Here is a 19,840-nt window from a genome sequence, read left to right on the forward strand (position 1 = left end):
TCATCAGGGGGAAAATACAAGATTTGCTTTGGCAGCCATCTTTATTGGACTGACCCATTGACTAAGGATTACACTGCTGCGAGGAAAGCCAAATTTATTTTAATTGAGCCAAAGCTTTTAACTGCTGTCCATTCTCCTTTCTTCAAACACAGACATCCATCAAAACCAACGCAGAGGCATGAAAACTGGTTTCTTGTATAAAGATGGTGACTGAAGACAAGACATTACTAAAATTCCACCATCTTAACCCAGTTTTCCAGCTCATGGAAGACATACAAGGCAACAAAAAAGACACGTACAAAAAGAACAGAATGGCTGATCTAGTTACTGGTGGGAAAGGACATGTCAGAAGGCAGATGAAAATGGTCACGAGTTACACTAGTTGCTTCAAGTAAGGCCACCATACTACTCCTGAGCCATATTCCAACTTTACTCTTCATGTAACAACAATCAAACCCACAGGTGAGTGACAGAAACCAAACTGATCAAATGACTTCCACGTGGATGAAAACAAACCACACATTCCCAGCTTTACAGTTTCTTTCAAGAAAAAATAAGCTGATGTACTTCAAGAAAACTACTCATCCTCCTAACATGCGAAAATCAAGTACAGAAAATTCCAAAATGGTAAGAACATTATTTTAAAACAAATGATGACTGTAGGAGATGAGTGATACACAAGAAAGACTTTAAAATGTCTTCATGATTTTTGAGTATCTGCACTCTAGCATTACTTTCTTCTTTTGACCATGTACATCTTTAACCTCATTTTTAGTCTGAAAGCCAACTCCACCATTATGTGTTTCCCATGATAATTTTGTTCACATTCTCACAAGTGATACAGAAATTACCCAGAGTACAGCAAAAAACAGTGGAGCCATCTAGTGGTCTCTTCACCATTCAAGTTTCTCCATTCTCATCTCAAAATAACCAGTAACAGCAAAGCAAACAGCAATGGAACCAGTGCAACAAGCCTTCCTTCATCTGACTTTCACATCTGCCCATGTCTCTTAGACTTAATACTCCTCCATATGCAGCGTTCTTCCTTGCTTTAAGCACAGTGGAAAAGCAGCACAATGCACAGAAGTGAATGGAAGATCTCGTAATTCACTTTGCTTTACATTGTGCAACAGGTACAGTACTAATAATTAGTCAGCCCATGAAATCTTTACATTTTCAAAAGCAAAAATCAAACATTTTGGTTTGCTGTATTCTGTTTCTAGTATTCAACTCATCCTCAATTAAGGCATAAATTAAATATTTGGAAGAGTTTCTTTTCCATGCTAACCTAAAGAAACAGCTTGGGGTTTTGGTTGGTTGTTTTTAATGTTTGTTCTTGCATTCTTACTGATGCACTACTCTTAATTTCAAGCTTGGAGGTTTGAAGATAATATTTTGGATATTTTTTACACTGATGTTTTAACTGAAGTACCAAAACATTAAAATTATACCACCACAACATTGTCTGTTATTGTTACAATGAGATATTCAGAGGTACTAAGAGGAGTGCAGTGTAAACTCTATAATGTATTTAAAATAATTCAGTTATTTAAAAAAAATAAGTGAATTTAATTACTGATACGAGCCTTCCCTGCCTCTCAAAAATGTGATTCAGTTACACATTACTCAACCTTGTAAGACCCTTTACAGTTGGGTTAGCCTTCTGCCTTGGACACTAATGAGATCTGCCAAAAGCAATTTAAGGGCAGGTTTCTCTACTAGGCTTACCTACATTTGGTTGTAGCAAAAACTTTGTGAGTAACCCTGTCACATTCACTTTATACTCTTCTTTTGACCTTGTAAAATAATTAGTAGTAAACAGAACTGGTAATAAAATTAAGAACATGCTACAACAACCCTTGGTCTAAAAGCTGTTCATGTATTGAAGACACCACAGTAATGACCAAGTTTCTTCATGTGAAATCTACACTTGCATTAAAAGATTTCACAGCACTTGTTTACTCACGTTGTCTTTAAGGCACACTTTGCTAAAAAAATTCAATGATGTTGCTAAAATATACTCCTCCTCCACCAAGGCATATGCAGTGATCCTACATTTAATGTAAGCCACTGAATAGCCTTTTTTCCCCAAATGACATTGAATATTTCATTCCTTCCCTAGCATCAGTTGGGCAACATTCAATTTTTCAAACTTGTATTATCTACTGTTTACTGTATTTGTTTCCAAACCCAGCACTTTGGCCATGATTAATGAAGGGCCTTGGTAGTCCATACAATTCTGTGAGTTTCCCTCAGATCCCTGGTAACAATTTGACAAGTCTGTAGTAACAGAGAGAAACCATTCACTGCCACTCCTCAAGGTATATGGCAACAGTTTTTGAAACATCTAAGTTAAAAAGTTTTTGCTTTAGGTTTCTGTAATTATTTTTTGTAGCTCTACCTAGTCAGAGCTCAAAGCAATAGAAGACATCCCTCATGGCCTTATGCCAGGGCCTCAATCCTTGTGTCTGCTGAAACTCCCTATTTCTGAAGTACAACATCGAAGGCCAGTAACAAATGTAAAACAATCATGGGGCAATGCAAGTGCATAAGACACCAGCACAGTTACCGAATGTTCATATTGAAGTCTCTCATGCTGTAAAGTTTGTACAATGAGATGACAAATTTCTAGTAAAGGGAATTCACTCCAACAGAGGGAGCTGAATGGACAGAATGAGGTTCCGACAAAGAAAACCTCAAGTCCTACACTCCGAAGTTCATTAAAGATTTTACTCCTTGCAGACACCTCTCTGGTAACTTGCATTCTAGAGGGAAAGGCAGGTACGCCCTTTATTGACATCTAGAGCCTACAATGAGTAAGTAACTAAGTACGTATTCTGGGCAGTCCTAAGTCCTCTTCTACCTCATTACATGTGCAATAAGCACAGCACTGAGAGCACACCTCCTCCTGTAGGATCAGGTGGTTTTAGTTGAGCAAGGCTGTCTTCCAGTTTTCTCAGATTTGGAAATTAATTTCCAGTAAGATGTGAGCAAAGACTTGATGCACTCTTTAGAGGTTTTATTTTTAAAACCAAGCAACCACATTTTTTTTTTTAAAAGAGCAAGTATCATTAAGATTTGGGCCTAAATTAAGATAAACCACGTAAATGTTGTTGTATAAGCAAAGTGTGCCAATTTCAATAAAGCTCATGGTGTCTTCAAGTATTCTCCCCTTTCTAATTCAAAGAAAACTGTATTTAAACATTAGCGTTTCAACTAAGCATAATTATGTTGGCAAACAGAGAAGGGAATACTGCGCTCTTTCAAGATCCATACATTTCTATGTTCTTTTACAAATGCATTTTGAAGCAACTCATTCTGAGGACAACTATTCCTGTAGTTCAGTTTCACATCCATCCCCTCCTCTAGGTAAAGATTGCAAAACAGAAAGATGGAATAATTACTCAGTGTGTAACTTTGAAGCCAAATTCCTACACAAGACACCAAATCTGACACAGCCTATTTACAATTCAATGAGAGAAAACAGAAATGCACACAGAAAGATGCAGGAAACAGAGATAAGGATTTAATATTGAGATGGAACATAATAATGACTCACATATTTAAAGATTATAGCAGGTGACCTGGAAAGAAAGGTAACAGTGGACAGCACAGCAAGAGTTTCAAGGAATAGTTGGAAGGAGCAACATTTACTTGCAACATAGTAAGAACTATGCCTTTATACATGTATCTGCACTGTGAGACATAGCTTAAAACTTTGTAAAAAGCAACATAATAAAATTCACAAAGCAGTAGAAGAGATGAGGCACTAAGCAAAGATCACCAGAACAGGCACACACAATAGGAACTGAATTCCTCAAGGTTCATCTGTTTCTATTGTTTTGCTTCAGGATTGCAGATTGCGTGATAAATTGGCTCAAAATGAAGCGTAACAAAAAGCAGCACAAGGCCACAATAACACATTCAGGAGCGGTATGCTCCTTATCCCCACACACTCCTTTTTTCCTTCAGAAGAGCTCTACATTAGTCTTCACATCACGTGAGCAGATCAGAAGAAAGCAAGGGACTTTGGAGTACAAGCAGGGAGCGGCTGCTTTTCTGGCACCTAAGGCAGCATAGATGGCAGCTTGTACCAGTTCGGAATGGTTGCTGGAGGTCTCTGCTAACATACGTAACCATTGGACAGTTAAAAATTACCAGCTACCATCTAGCCACTGAAATGAGAGTATTTGCATCTTGGAACATTTTTTTTCAAGCCATCTGTAGTCTAAGGCAGGCATTACTCAATCAGGTACCCTTGCAAAGGGAAAGAACTGCCTCCAAGAAAGTGTCTCTTTTAAAGAGACATTCTGAAGCGCAGTTCTACAGGAATGCAGAGCCTCCCACTAAAAAGTCACTTCATGTACGCAAAATCCAATGGACGTCCTAATTAAAAGTGTGGAAGAGCTGTCTCATGCTAGAGACAGCAAAAGGTTATCAAGACCAAATTTCTTTTAGTAAACTGAAAAAGAAAAAAAGTTTCTTTTTTTTAGTAAAGGGAACTGGAGGCAAGCCTACCCCCACATATACATCCCGTACAGAACTGAATGAATTTTTCTATTCAAGCCTGCCAGTTCTTCATTTGACTGTATGGGGAATGATTCTGAAATGAAATGTATCAGCTGGCAGTTTAATATAGCCAACTGTATCAACATTACATATGGTTTTCTCTGCAAAGCTGAAACACTGACAAACAGAAAGAGAACAATCACAAAAGAAGTACCTCTGGAGACAATTACTATTTGCTCCAAGACCCTCAGGTGATGCTGAGGAGCACAGAAATACAACATGAGGTGTGTAAGGCAAATTAATCCTACTATGACACTTTCCCCACAATTTGTTACCTCCATTGTAAGGCATGTAGGATTTCTCTATGGTGACAGACATGGGCATATCAAACCCTTCTGAACAAGCAGATCTATGATTTAAGAGTTCTCCAAGAAATACGGAGTTAACTTTGAAGCAGAAGGCCCAAGTACCACAATTACGTATGAAAGCTGTTCTCCAGCTACGTATGAAAGCTGTTCTCCAGCAAGACAGGTTGAGAGTGCCACCCAAGCATAGCTTTCATTCCTGAGCAGCCCAGAAAGAATGCTGCTGTGCCCTTCTCAGCGAGCCTTCCAGAAACACTCACACAAGCACACTTTAAGGAACTTCAGGATGTATTCATCCAAAAACTTCAGCAAGTTAAACATTATGGCCATGTGTGGGTTTTTTGCATATTTTTTTTTTAGTTATTAAAGCTAAAAAGTGAATGTTATTAGGAATAACAACTTACCAGTGCTTCAACCAAGAGCAGTTATTTTGCTTACAGTAAATTCCTCAACACATCTGTAGGGAAAACAATATGTTAAATGCTAAAATTTAAGACAAAGATCTAGAAAACCTGAACATTAGCCTAAGTCTATTACAGTAGTCCTATCCCTCAATTAAAACACTTCCAGCAGACCACAACATATGGCACAGTAGACATTTTTATCAAGAAGTTGAACACGAGGTATGACTAGGCAACCTGCTATCAGAGAACCTCTGCAATCCCCCCAAAAAATCAGACCTAAACCTGCACACAAATCCCCTGGAGGAAAAACAAAGTATAAATATGCTGAAACTAATCTGTCCTCCACAGATAAATGATTAGAATACTAATTTTTCTAAAAGGCAGTATCAGTTAGGTGTAGAAGAATTGTTTAACCCACTGATACGGAATAAGTTATCTGATCTATATCCTATGAAGTTATTCATTATGTTCAAGTCCCAAATTTGAAAATTCCACTTGGAAAATGCTTACTGGCAGTCCACATTAAACATCTAACATCTAACTTCTATCACTTTACAGAGAGGTAACAGGATTAAAATAAAACCTGAAACCTATCAACTCACCTGAACCCCCTTTTTCAACTGTGAATTTCATTTGTATTAAGTAACCCGCTACCATAAGCTATACAAGTTATCCTCCTAACATGAAAAAACAAACTGCTTCTCTTGTGAACTCTCTCAATCTACTTAGAACATAGCTTCCAATAATGTAAAAAAAAAATAACCTATTTGGTGACACCATAATGTGCTTCATTTTCTACAATGTTCTGATTTCCAACTTCCAACTGATGGCTACTCAGATGTGTAGGAAGAAACAAACAGATCAATAGAACAAATTTATTTGTTGATAATAAATTACTTGAAAGAATTAATATGGAAAAAGATCCCTTCAAGGAAGGAAAAATAAAAATCCAGAGTCCTAAACTGCCACTATCATGTAGGGTATCAAAGTGGGTATGAAATTTGCATGTTTAAAACATGCCTTTAAAATGTGATCCAACTGCAGTTAACAAATGGAAGCACGAAGCTGAGGTAATTGTAAAATGGTGGATGAGCACTTCGTAGAACAAACACAACATGGTTACTGGACTCTGATCCTCCAAACGGCATCTATCAGTCATTTACTCAGAGAACATTTACAAAGCTTAAGACGTGAACTAGGCAAAGAGGCTTACTTACACCCTTTAAGCCTCCTTTTCTCCTGTTATCAAATGCTTCACTCAATAAAACACTTAGAAGATGATTTCATACGTGAAGACAAGGTAAAGCTGACGGTTGAAAGATCTTCAACTTACAGCCCTCAGTCACTTCTAGTAATTTATAGCACAGCTAAAGAGAAATTGTCTACATTTAAGTTAATTTATATTTTCTTTAAATCTGGTGTTAGCATCTAGTTATAGTAATTCCTCAGAAACTTTATTAAGCATAAAGAATCTGCCTTCGTGTCAGCACAGAGGAACAGCTTCCTCTACTAGAACAGTAAAGTTCAGACTTAACCAGAGAGCATTCTTCTCAGCTCAGAAAAAAATTGGAAAACTAATTTAGGATTTTTCAGAGTAGTATCACTAACAACTATTAGAACTTCTCTACTTTAAAATGAGTATTTGAACCAAGCAATGAGTTCTATAAATCAGCACAAAGATATACATTAATGCATATAAGTAAGTGATCACTTTCCCACCATTTTCAAATATACCATTGCAATCTGAGTTTTGAAACCTTAATTCCCCAAACACATTCACTACCGAACTATAAAATGCATAACAAAAGCTGAAGGCTTATGCCAAGGACAAACTAGTGTGATATTAAAAAAATATTTTTTTCAGCTGAAGCTTAAATTTAACACCTGGATTTTCTATTTAGCACTTTTTTATGAATGTTAATTTGAAAATCTTTTAAACAGAGCAGTCACATAACTGCTCTAGTCCCTGCATGATTAAGAAAGCTATCCCAGTTTTAAAAATAAACACAGACTTTTTAGGTAGTCCTACAGTTGTCTTGTATTTTATTTCTGAATTACAGAAGAGATGCCATAGGTACAGCACAGCCTACTCCAGAGAAAACTCCTTGCATCATAGGTCTGTTCCCCAAGAGACCAGCACTACTAGCTCTATGTATCAGGCAAGCACATCTCCTGTTCGTAAGAGGAGGTGAGGCCAGCTGATCTAAAGCTATTGACTTGGCACCAGTTTCTTTCTTGGGATACATTAAGTATTTTTTGCAAGGAAGATGCAACACATCACCATACCAGTGACTTTCCACATAAGCTGTCAGTCCTATAAATGTTATGCCTCATTAATATGCTGTAGGGTGGTCATGAACTTAAACCTTTCCTTGAATCCCCAGTAACATGCATCTAGCCTACTGAAGACTACCTACCTAAAGAGCAAGCTGCCACTTACTAGACGAAAACATGTTGTTCATGTAAGAAAAGAAGGCTCCAAAGAGCTCACAAAAGCACCAAGAGACATTTAAAGCTGTTTTTATTATAGTGTCTATTCAGCACAAACAGCACCATGATGATATAGGAAATATGTAAGACAATTAAGATCGAAGTGCTCCATTTCAAATGTTATAAAATGCTCAGGTCACTCAAGATGACTCGACTCATGGACACTACTCCTTCTTTCCTTAAGAGCAAGTTAATTAAAAGTGCTAACTTCAGAAGTTTAAGAATGTAACATTAGGAATACAAATCTTGAGTTTGACAAGTCTGTTGACAAGACCCATTATTACGCTGCGGGTTTGAGCATATGCTTTTATTTGAATCACAGTCCAGTCTTGGCTTTATTGTAATGGACTGTGAAACGTGTCTGGCAATTCTGACCCTCTAAATTAAAGAGCCACAGAGGATTTCAAGTATGTTCTGCTGGTCCTCTCAAGGTGTCAGATCATTTCTATCCAGGCTTCTGTTCACAAACTTCTCGTCAGACAATTACACAATGAAGGTCCAGAACGTAGCTAACGACCTTGCTCGTTTCTTACTATTTTGTGTCTAGTGTGTATCTAATACATACAAACATAATTCATTTGTATCTTGCATATTAGCAGTAACTCACTGCACGTAAAAGTTTAATTCAATCAGACAGTTTTAAAAAGCTTAATCAAAATTGGTATACAACTCCTCTTATACGAGGCAGGCTGAAGCCTTCATCCAAGTCAAAGAGAATAGCTGCGCTCAAGTAGGAGCTCATACAATCAGTATTCTTAAGTTATATTGATAAATTGTGTATTTTTAAAAAGCAAATTATCAGGAGTATTTCTGAGAGTTCTGATACATGTCTCCACAAAGATGCCTTAAGCTTTGAGGTCCTGAATTTACACAGAACTACATTAGCATGGTAAGCTGTGAAAAGGAACCAGTTAAGACAGACAAACAAGATTTCCAACTTCTAATTACACAGTGGTGAGAGCATGGCCCAAGTATAACATGTTACTCTGTCACTAAATGTAGAACCCTGAAGTAAGCGTAAAATATTAAAAAAAATATTAGAAAGCTGACTGCTTTCTACTGCAATAAGGACAGACCTTTTAATTCAGACTTAGTGTGGGTTTAGGCTTTTAATTGTCAATTTAAGTTGAAAAGAGAATTTCTAAGTTTATTGTATAAAATCAAAAGTTTAACAAGTGTTAGTTGCAAACAAATCAGTAGCTTGAACTTAAGTAATCAAACTCCAGAAATAAACTGGATGTCATTAGTAGCAATGGCAACCCTCGCAAGCAAAGCTTCATTCTACAGTGTGTTATGGCCATTTCAGAATCTTAAAAAAAAAAAAAAAAGTCTTATACCTGACCATAAAAATCTTAGGAAATGTGTGAAGAGACGTTAATGTTACGTTATTTAGTACGTAGTGCACTTGAAAACTGTTAAGACTTGAAAGGAAATTCAACATGGTCTTAGCTAAAGCATGTAATGTCTATTTTGCTCACCAAAATTTACTTTTATTATTTAAAAAAACAAAACAAACAAAAAACAACACAGTGTAACATACCTGGTGTGCACAGTACTGAATTTTGATCAAGGTCTTTTAACTTGAACAGCCATCTGAATCTTTGGAAGTAACAAAAATATCCAGTACTACCCTTTAAAGAAAAAAGCAACAAAAGAAACAGGTTTGTCTGAAAACAAATATACATACAGATTTTACCTACAGTTCTAATGTTCTTAACCAATGCAAACTTTTGGAAAATACAGAGCGAGTCTTTCAATTGATAAAAATTGTACCTAGAGTTCTACAATGCAGTATTCTACCTTTATTTGCCAAGCGTTAACATTAAGGTCTCCAAATAGGAGAAAGAGGCCTCAAAATATTCTTCTGCACGAATACCTGAAAGTCTAGAGTTATTTGGCATTTACAGATTTTACAATATGCCCAAGCATTAATGCTACAAACTCATTAAGTAAAAAACGTGCATTTTTTGTAAAGCTGAACACGTTTTCACGGGTGAAAAAGGGCAAATGGAATATTTGGGTTGATATGAACATATTGTCCTTTCCCACCAAATACAACGCTTATGTGTGCGTGTTTGTATATACATATGATCTCCTTTTTAAAAAGCCTTAGAAAAACTAAAAACAACACAGAAGCAACATATACATCATTAATTTTATTTTTAATAAGTCTACCATACATGTAGAAAGAAGGCTTTTTATAAGTCCAGTTAATTTATAAAATGTACTCTTTACCATTTAAAAATAAGATTTTTTCCCTCCCATCCACACATTAGTGAAAAAGCAAAAACCAAAATAGAAAAATAAGTAAATGAACATACAAACAGAAGTTGTAGCCACTCTTACCTAAGAAAATAAGGTACGAACGATTCTTCTGGAAGCCACTCAGGAACTAAGGTATTGTTCATGGAATTCTACCTAAGAGAAAAAAGAAAGTATGCAAATTTTCAGCATTTTGCTTCAGAAAAGGAGAACAAGTAAAATGCTTGAAATGTATCGATCTTTACATAATTAAGTTAGAAAAAAAACTTACGATAGCAGTAATGGTATCTTTAGAACTCTAAAAATAAAAGTATGGGTGGCTGTACATACTTGGCTAAGAAAAACATTGGAGATGAAGAGTGACTGACATACAACATGCATGATTCTGTGTTTTTGCATGAATAGCTCTGATCTGCTCTCCTGTCTCCCATTACTTTGGGTACATGATTAAATGCCTAGCCTATTTAATTTTTCCTTAGAAGTAATTTATTGCACATTGCCTCTCAGTCCCTCTACTTCTTTCACATTAAAGTCTCAAGAAGCAGACTATGCAAAATTAAATGAAATTATTTTGCTATTGCTAGAGGTTTTAAAATGGCTTCTGTCATCAGCTTCTGTGAATTTTAAGTCACAAGTTACTTGATCTCCCCAAATAAGGTATCTTTTTTGCCCTTTCCAATAGTTTAAAACCTTCAGGTCCTTTGACCTTTAATGAGATCCCGAGCTATGCTCTTGAAGACAAGGAACACCGTATTTGCATTACCTTTAGTCAACTTTTCTCGCTTTTGTGAGAAGGCTTAATCTTGAATTTTGCAGCGGTTACATTTACCACCATTACTTCATACTCAAGAGTAAGTTCAAAAATCATTCTGTTAATATGCAGGTAAATGTAATACTACGTCAATGTTACAGGATAAAATACCTAAATTACAACTCCAGCATCCTATATATACAAAAATGCACAATCACTAAATATACGAAAAATAAAAACAATTTCTTTCCAAAGACAACTGCCATCTTGATTCCTGTAGCTAAAAAACAACTCAAAACTACCTTGAAAACCCCCCTAATACATTGAAAAATAAGAAATAAAAATACAGGAGACCCCCACCTAAAGCTAGAACTTTCTTTTCAGCAAAGTGTGTATGTCAGAACCTGTTCTACACTACAGAACTGTTGCTGGGGTTATAAAACCACTATAATCCGAATCTAAGATAAAGATACCAAACACCTCGCATAAAGGTGATAGAACTCCAATGGCTGCTCAAACTTGTATTTCTACCTCAAAAAAAAGAGAATTTAATTGTTGAAATGATGGATTCGTATTTTCAGTTAAGGACTGAAAATGTATATTTCCCTCAAACCGCAGTATTTAAAACCTGCACGGACTTTTATAACCTTGTACACAACAATACAAGAAATAAATTCTTTAAATACGGCTATACACAATCCCCAATTAAAATCGGAGTTCCCTACTTAATATTTACCTCCTGCTTTACTGGAGTGACTTTCTATACATTTGGAATTACAATTTTGCCCCTAAATTGGTAATTGTTGAATGCGAGCCAATGTAAAACAAAACATTCCATTTAAACTCGCGTTTTTAGAAAGTCTTGCAATAGGTGTTGTACAACTTCTAAATTATTAACCGACAAAACAACGATAAAAACGCTATATAAACAGAAACGACTGCAAGATCCCTGAAAAACGCATAAACTGAATACTAAAAACAAAACTGTCACCCAAGAAACGCTTTTTAAAAGCTTTCACTGTCAGACAAACCCCTATCGTGTAATTCATATTTAAGCAACTACCTTTTCTTCTCCTGCTGCAGTCTAAATCACAACTGTAGTATTTTGCCAACTTTAAACTGTAGACTTGGCATGACTTTTGTTTTTTTCCTTATGCTTCTAAGTTTCTGCATTGCCACTTTAACTGCGAAATTATATTGGATTCGATTCTTAGGAGTCTTCTTTAAAGTTTAGCACCTGAACTACTGTTTTTCAAGTAAAGCAAATTTCTATCTATTGTTTCAGTAAGTAATAAGCTGTCTCATCCGCAGCCTGCTTTTTTTTCTTACTGGCTTATAAGGAGTTAAAAGCCAACACCCCACAAAAAAAAAAAAAAAAAAAAAAAAAAACACCAAGTTTTATTTTTAAGAGAAAACGACATGGCGTCTTTGTTCCCACAAACTCCGCCGACAGAGCCCGGTCCGTGCAGCACCGGGCACCGACCGCTCTTTAAAGACCTACGGGGCTCAACATTTCCCCGGTGATGCAGTCCAACCCTCGGCCCCCCCCTCCACCTCCCTTCGCCGCTGCTGCAGCGGAGTTGGAAGCTGCCGTGCAGCTGCCCCCGAGGGGCTCGGGTCCGCAGCCCCCCCTCCCGTGTCCCCGTCCCCGTCCCCTCGGGGCGCACCCGCAGCCGCCCCCAGCCCCTCGCCGCACCGTGCTGCGCGGAGCCCCTCGGTGCTAGATGGGGGGGGGGGGGGGGGCTCGGGGAGCGCCCCGCGGAGCTGGAGCCCCTCGGCGGCGGCGGGGGGCATCGGAGCGGGGCTCCCCTCGCGGCACCCCGACCCCGACCCCCTCCAGAGCCCCTCAGGGGGGCGGCGGAGCCGAGCGAGGGCCCCCGGGAGAGCGGTGGCGGCGCGGCGGCGGCCCCCTCCCCCCGCGGGCTCCAAGGACATTTTGTTTTTCCTCTCAAGGACAAAGGACAATGAGGAGCGAGGGGACCCGCGCACTTACCGGCTCCGCGCTGCCCGCTGCCTGCCCGCGGGGGGCCCGGGGCGCCGCTGCCCTCCTCGCCCTGCCCGCGGCGGGGCCCCGGCTCGGCGCTCAGCCGCCCGTCCGGCCGCTCGGGGCGAGGCGCGGGCAGAGCGAGGCGGCCCCGCCGCCATGGCGCCGCGCTCCGCTCCCGGCAGCCGCCCGCCCGCCCGAGCTCCGTCTCCCCTCCAAGCCCCGCAGCGCCGGGCCCGGAGCGAAGCCCGGAGAGCGGCGGCGGAGGCCGGCGGCCGGCCGGGAGCGGCCGGGAGCGGGCGGGGGGGAAGCGGCCGGGAGCCGGGCGGCGGCGGCGGCTGCTCCCCCGGCCATCTTGTGCCGTGTGTGCGAGCGGCTCTCGCCCGTCTCCTCTCAGCGCCTCGCTCCCCTCCCCCCGCACAACATGGCGGCCCGCTCGCTACTCACTGCGGCGAGGAAGGGGCGGGACCGGGCCCCTGCCCCCTACCCGCGCCGCGCGGCGGCTCCCCCCTCCCCTCCCTTCTCCTCGCGCCCCCCCCTCCCTCAGCTCCTTCGCGCCCCGCCCTCGGCTGCGCGCGCGCCGCTCGCCGCTCCCCATTGGCCGCGCCGCGCCCTCCCCGCCAGGCCCGAGGGCGCGCAGCGCTCCCATTGGCCGCGCCGCGCCCTCCTCAGCCCTCCGCCTCCCCGCACACACACACACAGCCCGGGGCCCCCCTCGCGCGCGCGGCGGTCGCCGCCTCCTATTGGCCGCCCGCCCCGCCTCTCAGTGACCGCCGACGAATCCGAGCGAGCCGCGAGCGGCGCAGGCCGCTCCCCATTGGCTCCCGCCCGCCTCCCCGCTCCCGCCCAGGCCGCGCCTCAGGGGGCGGCGGGAGCTGGCTCCGAGCTGGCTCCGAGCGCCCGCCCCGGGCCCCACCTGGCCGGGGCATCCCCAGCCCCGCCCCGCGCAGCCCCGCGCCTCAGGGGCCCGGCCCTCACAGAGCCCCCTCCGCGCTCTCAGCCCCCACAGGGCGTTACATGAGCTGTACACACACATGGATGCGTGTTACACACATGTATGCACATATACATGCATGTTATACACAGATACACACTTATATACACGGATATATGCACATCTATGCACTATATTGAATATATGACGTGACACACACGCGATGTGACACACGCACCTGGCACCAGCCAGGCCCTGCCCCATCACCTGCCCGCCTCAGACACCAGGCACAGCACGGTTATCGCGCTTTTTTTTAGCCAACGCCATAGAAACTGGCTGCGGTGCCAACCTCGCCAGGACACGCTCTGCTATTTTGACTACTGCCATGGAAACCAGATCGCTGAGCCATGGGGGCATTCCCCGTGTTCTGGGCCAGTGATGCCAGTGATGCCCATCCACAGTTGGCCTGTGAGGGTGTTCCTGTGCTAGAGGCACACCCAGCTACCACGACTGGATGACATAATTAATATTTACGTGCTTCAGCAGTCACTTGGAGTGATAAGCATGCTTTTCTCCTCTCATTTGCACAGCTTACTCCATTAAAAGCAGAGAGAAAGATGGCCCCATTCTCCCTTTTTTATCTAATAATGCGGGTTGGTACAGCAGCAATTCAATCAACAATCTTTAAAAAGATTGGGAAAAGTCTCAGGAGCTTGCCTGGCACTTGAAATCGTGCAACTGGACTTCAGAAGCAATCTCCTGAACCAGGGTCCTGGAAAAGCCAGAAGTATCTGGTCAGCTGGAAAGTATCATTTAGCAATGTTCCTTGAGGATGAATGACTTTGAGCTGAGATGTATTTCTCTGCAAAATACAGAGAAAAGCAGACCTCTCAGTGTAGGATAGCTGGGGACACTTTGTATGGTAGAAATGCACAAATGTGATGGCTTACCGAGGTGGCACAGTGGTTGCAGTCTTCAAAAAGTGGTATTGGTGGCCTGCATGATACGGGTACCACAGCATGGGAGCCTCCAGCCACGGAAGTAATGGTGGGCAAACCAGCAGATACACCTCTCGCTGGAAGAGAGCAAAATGCCTTTGACATTTTTTTCCACAGCAAGAAGAACTGAAGTTCTGGTCTATGAAGAACACAAAGTGCAGGGAGCCTGTTCTGCAACTTATCTCTATTCAGACTCTTGCAAACTAGAAGCTGATCCTCTTGCTCTCTGTGGAACTGCCCATGTGTAACTGTATGCAAAGGTGTTGGCACGCACCAAACACAGGTGCTGCTTGTGCTCCTTAGAAAAATGCTAACAATGAAGAGAGGGGAAGGGCAACCAAGATGAGGCCAGATAAAAGTAGGGCACAGCAAAAGCACTGCTACTTACGCAGGCATTTTCACCCAACATTGAGGGTATGACTTCACAGCAAAGATAAGGATTTGAAGTTCAATGCACTACTCTCAGTCTTTCTGTTATTTCTTCCCCAGAATACATTTCTAGAAAAACATAAAGTATGATCACTCGCAATAGGCACATGAAAGGGATAAAAGAGATCAAACATTCAAGACATAATTGCACTTTGTAAGAATAGCGTGGTTCTAGCCAGAAGAGTTTAAGGTTATAACTGAACAAGACCTAACCTGTAGGCTCAAACCCTTATCTGATCTTCTCTAACGCCACCAGACTAATAGATCATTCCTATTTATATTTCATGTACCTTTACAGAGAGGAATGTTTTTCACGTGACTTACTGCATTGCTATTACATATAACAAAAAAACTTACTGGAAGTCTAATATCCTAATTAAATATAGTCCGTGCTGCTCTTTTGCTTCCTGGCCACCGAGGCCTAAGTTTTTGAAGAGCTTTCAAAAGAGCTATCCATCACCTCTTCTATTTCTTGGCTTCAAGTGAGTTACACGTACGTGAATGTGAGTACGGTCGCTCTCAGCAGTCACAACACTCCTCAGACAAATTTTCTGTTCACACACCAGTGATAGTCTATCTGTTTGCATTCTTTTTTCCCAATGAAATAGAAGCACAGTGCTAGTCTCCTTTTTCGCACTTTTATCTCCCATGGTCAGCTATGTATAAACACCGAATTCTTGCTCCTACGGCCTTTGTGGTTACACCAGTTCTTTTTCCTCCAAGTCCAGAATTTCTGTCCAACTGCAATTTCCTTCATACAGAGTATTCTTTCTGTTTTAAACACTTTTTTTTCTTGCTTTGTGTATCGTTAAGCCTAAATACTTCAGCCATGTTTTATGAACCACTTGTCTGATAATGAGACAACGTAATGTTTCCATTACTAATTCGGGAAATGTTTTCTGAGACTGCATCAGGACTGCTAGAATTCCCAATATAGGCACACAACTTCACTTTCTAGTACCCACCCAAACTGTTTTCTTCTACAACCTTTCTTCCTCCTCCCCTGCTTCCATAAGGACTGTTATTATCCCCTTGGGACAATATGTAAATGCATACTGTAATTTCTCAGGGCATTGTCCCTGCCTGCCCCAACTTGCCCTCTGAACCAGAGGATACCAAGAGGTCGGTGAGAAAGCTGCTTCTTTGAGAGATGTCACGTGTTCGTTGGAGCCACAAACATAATGGAAAGGCCAGAGATTTGACAGCAATATTCAACTACAAGATTAAGCGTTGCATCTGCCTTCTGAAGTGGAGAACAGGAGTTTGAACAAGGCTGCGAGATGCGCTGTTTCACAAAACTTTCCTTCAACCAAAATCAACATTTTCCAGGACAAATCAGTAACAATTTTCTAGGCCCCAAACCAAACAGAATAGTTTGGATTATTTTAACAGAGAATATGCAAACAGGGTAACAAATGTCCTTTGAATACAGCAAGATGTTTTGTGGTAGGCATTTCCATTCCTCCAGGCAGGGTGTTCACAGAAATTGTCGCTTTGTCCCAAATTAAGTCTATCACCGTGTATTATTTTTGTATTTTTGTACGTAACATGAAATACGTACTAAAGCAAAAAAATAAACAATCTGCTTTTTTTTTTTTTTCCTTCTGTTTCCTTCCTCAATAATTCGCTATTAAAATCACAGTAATTGTCCAGGCAGATACAAATTACCCTCTATCACACTTCTGAAAACCTGTGATTTCGGAGCAGCGTGCACAAAGAGGCTGTGCAACTATAGCTATGCCCCTGCTGCTTTCTTTTGTGGACTTTCCATAGCGGCTAATATTGATTTGACTAAACTTTGACACAGAGTGATGTCAACAGACAGAAATGTAAATAAAGACAAAGTTCTTCCAGGCATGGAACCAACTTCTCTATGTGACTGTAAAGATTATTATGTTGTATTGATCCTATCTAAAGATTTTTGCTCCTGTCATGAGGCAATCAGTAACAACAGCACCAACGATAGCAACAATTCCAGAAATCAGCTCATGCTATTTATTTTCTCCGGGTCTGGAACTGGAATTCAAGCCCAGACTTTTGTTCCAGCCTGTAATGAATAATTGCAAACACATCCCCACAAAGAGAACTTTTGCCTACGCCCTTTTTGTTTCTATGATTTAACACTGAAAACCAAGATTATGTTAATATGGCCATTCTGCCAGCACTTTTATGGTGCTCATATTTAGAATGATGAACCTCGTGAGCAGCAAGAAAAAGACTTATTACCAGGAATAATTAGAAACAAATTCTCATCAGTGTCATAAGCATATGGTAAAGAAAAAAATCTTTCAGTCTGCTAAGCCAAACTCCAGTGCTTTTGCAGTTTATCCAAAACACAAGCTACTTTAACCAAGATCCAGCTTTTCTTACTCATGTTTTCAAAGAAAAGTTATCAATAAAAGTATATTGTGGTAAGGGAAGTAAGAAATGGAACCAATATATTTTGAGGGATTTAGTCTTCTTTCCTAAGCAAATTTTTAACTTGTTGGTCATAATGCATCAAACAAATGGTATTGTTTCTGCACACATGATCTTGTGGCCTGGGCTCAGATCTTAGTCCAAGACCTCCTGAACAACCTGCCCAGCTCATTACTTCAGTTTTGCATCAATTCGTGTATACAATAAGGGGAAAAAAAAAAAAAGAAAAAAAAAAGTAACTCTTGCCTAGTGAGAGGACTCATTATTGTGCTTCATATTAACAAATAAATATACGTATATTTTTCTTGAGTAATCAAGACTACTTTTTTAAGGAGCTCTGAAATTTCAAGTTTTTTGCTTTTTTACAGATTATCTTCAAGTTAGCCCCTATTGCCATCTTAACTGTAAGAAATAGTAACTATCTCAGTCAAGGCACTTTTGCTGTATTTTGTCAACATTTAACAACTGCTTTAAATGGCAGTTGTAGAGGTGTAAGAAAAGTGTGAATGACACATCAGCCCTTATTTTGATTTTGATATTTTAAACCTCTAGACTGATTAAAACAGAGAATTTGGGTAACTGTTTAGTGTGTTTAACTGCCTCCTAAAATAAAGACACAGGAGCTTGGAAGAACAAATCTGTGTCTTTACACCTTTTTTAACCTTGGCTACCTATATAGAATGATTTAGTTTGTCAGTTCGGTTCTTAGGGTAACTATTAAACTATTCTTCTTGGCTTTTAAAATTTTTATAAGAGGACTGGGACATATCAGAAAAAAGTAAAACTGATTGGCCATTTTGCCTGCACCTAGTCAGACACTAGAATTTATAGAAGTGCTAACAGTAACCTTTCCATGAAAAAAATGATGCAACTTTGCTTATTAGTGACATCAGCTTTGAAAGCAAACAAGAAAACAACATGGACCTTCCTAGGAACTTTAATACCAATAGCTACCACAAGGAAGGCAAGTTGTATAAGTTGAGTTACATACTTTAACTTCTCTGTACTAATGCAGTTTGTGGGTTTGGAAACTTGCAGGACTGGAAACATGCCAAGATTAGACATATTGATAGGGTTTGAAATATGTTTAAAAGTTAGAAACTACAAGCAGTGTTCTTTTTCTTACCATTCTGGCTGTATATGTGGTCTGTGGAGTCATAGAAGTGTTCTGCTGAGCTGGGAAATGGTCATCATTTTACCTAGAGCCTGAAAAAAAAACATTGTCAAGGTTAAGAGAGCCATGCCCAGCCTCACGCTTCAAATTAAAGTTATCATTCTCTATTTTTCAAGATACTATACAAATTATATGAGAAGAAAACATTTTATAGTTTGTAAGCGAAATCTTCAGAAAATTTGGAACTTAAATGTTGCTGGGAGAAATACATTTCAGAAATTCTAGACAGTAACAGTAGAAATATATTTTAAAACTCAACAAATTTGAAACTCAAGGATGATTCATTCCCTGTGCAGATTTAAAGCTCGCTTTCCAAAATCATTCATCTGTCCATCCTTCAAATTTATTTTCTTCAAATGTGAGCCAGTAATGCGTGATTGCTTAAGTGTTTAAGAAATATGATGAGAAAAGGGAAAACAGACTTAGCACGAATATGTGTTTACACATCAAAGTCAAGGGAAAAAAAAAACAATTATAGGCTGTAATTTTTATTTACCATTAAATCTCAATTTGGATTCTAGTGAAGCGAGACTTCGGAAAGTCTAGATGACAAACATAACGAAGAGCAAGCATTCTTTCTTAGTAAATCTCTTTGGAGCTTTGGAGGCATTGGGGCTTCATGCTAGCCTTGCAAACGTGATAAATTTCACTCAAATTGAACAAGAGGAATTACAACTACGCTAGAATGAAGAGAGAAACAACCCAGGTCTCTGAAAATGAAATACAGAACTGGAATTTTTATTTCAGGCAAGTTGAACAATTTAGTAATGGCCTGTTTCCATAACAATCCTCATTCTCTTCTCTTGTGTACAGGTAGCTCCATAGGGCACTTTATTGATTGCTGTGTAATAGTTGACAAAATGATGCATTATTCAGCAAATTGCCACATGCAGTGAAAAAGAACTGTGCTTTTCACTGAAATCTTACAACAAGCATATATTTTTTTAATTTTATAGACAGCCAGCGTGACAAAGTACTGAATCATCCTGCTGTAATGTACTGTATACATAGAAGAGAAGACCTCTTATATTTGTAGCACCAAACAAACTTCTTTATATCTGTCAACGCTTGTTAGATGTGGAATCAAATCAATTTTTGATGTAGCGATACTATAGCAGAGAC

The 19,840-nt window shown here is 40.3% G+C and overlaps 1 protein-coding gene across 17 annotated transcripts in view; it reads right to left on the bottom strand.

The window, feature by feature from the left end:
- CHD2 (chromodomain helicase DNA binding protein 2) overlaps window positions 1-19,840 on the bottom strand; it is a 92,518-nt gene that overhangs the window by 57,615 nt on the left and 15,063 nt on the right. For 5 of the 17 annotated variants that reach the window (XM_084532566.1, XM_084532568.1, XM_084532565.1 and 2 more), the window contains 6 exons: window positions 18,671-18,750; window positions 15,086-15,195; window positions 14,650-14,774; window positions 10,115-10,186; window positions 9,309-9,399; window positions 5,279-5,331 (listed from right to left, as the gene is read on the bottom strand). The gene's annotated coding sequence lies outside the window, so the exon portion shown is untranslated. Of the gene's footprint in view, window positions 1-5,278; window positions 5,332-9,308; window positions 9,400-10,114; window positions 10,187-12,774; window positions 13,221-14,416; window positions 14,562-14,649; window positions 14,775-15,085; window positions 15,196-18,670; window positions 18,751-19,214; window positions 19,664-19,840 lie in introns of those variants that run through there. The other 12 variants (XM_084532571.1, XM_084532557.1, XM_084532556.1 and 9 more) reach the window with 7 other exon arrangements.

The sequence above is a fragment of the Aythya ferina genome (genome assembly GCF_964211825.1).
Source record: "Aythya ferina genome assembly, chromosome: 11".
Lineage (NCBI taxonomy): Eukaryota > Metazoa > Chordata > Aves > Anseriformes > Anatidae > Aythya > Aythya ferina.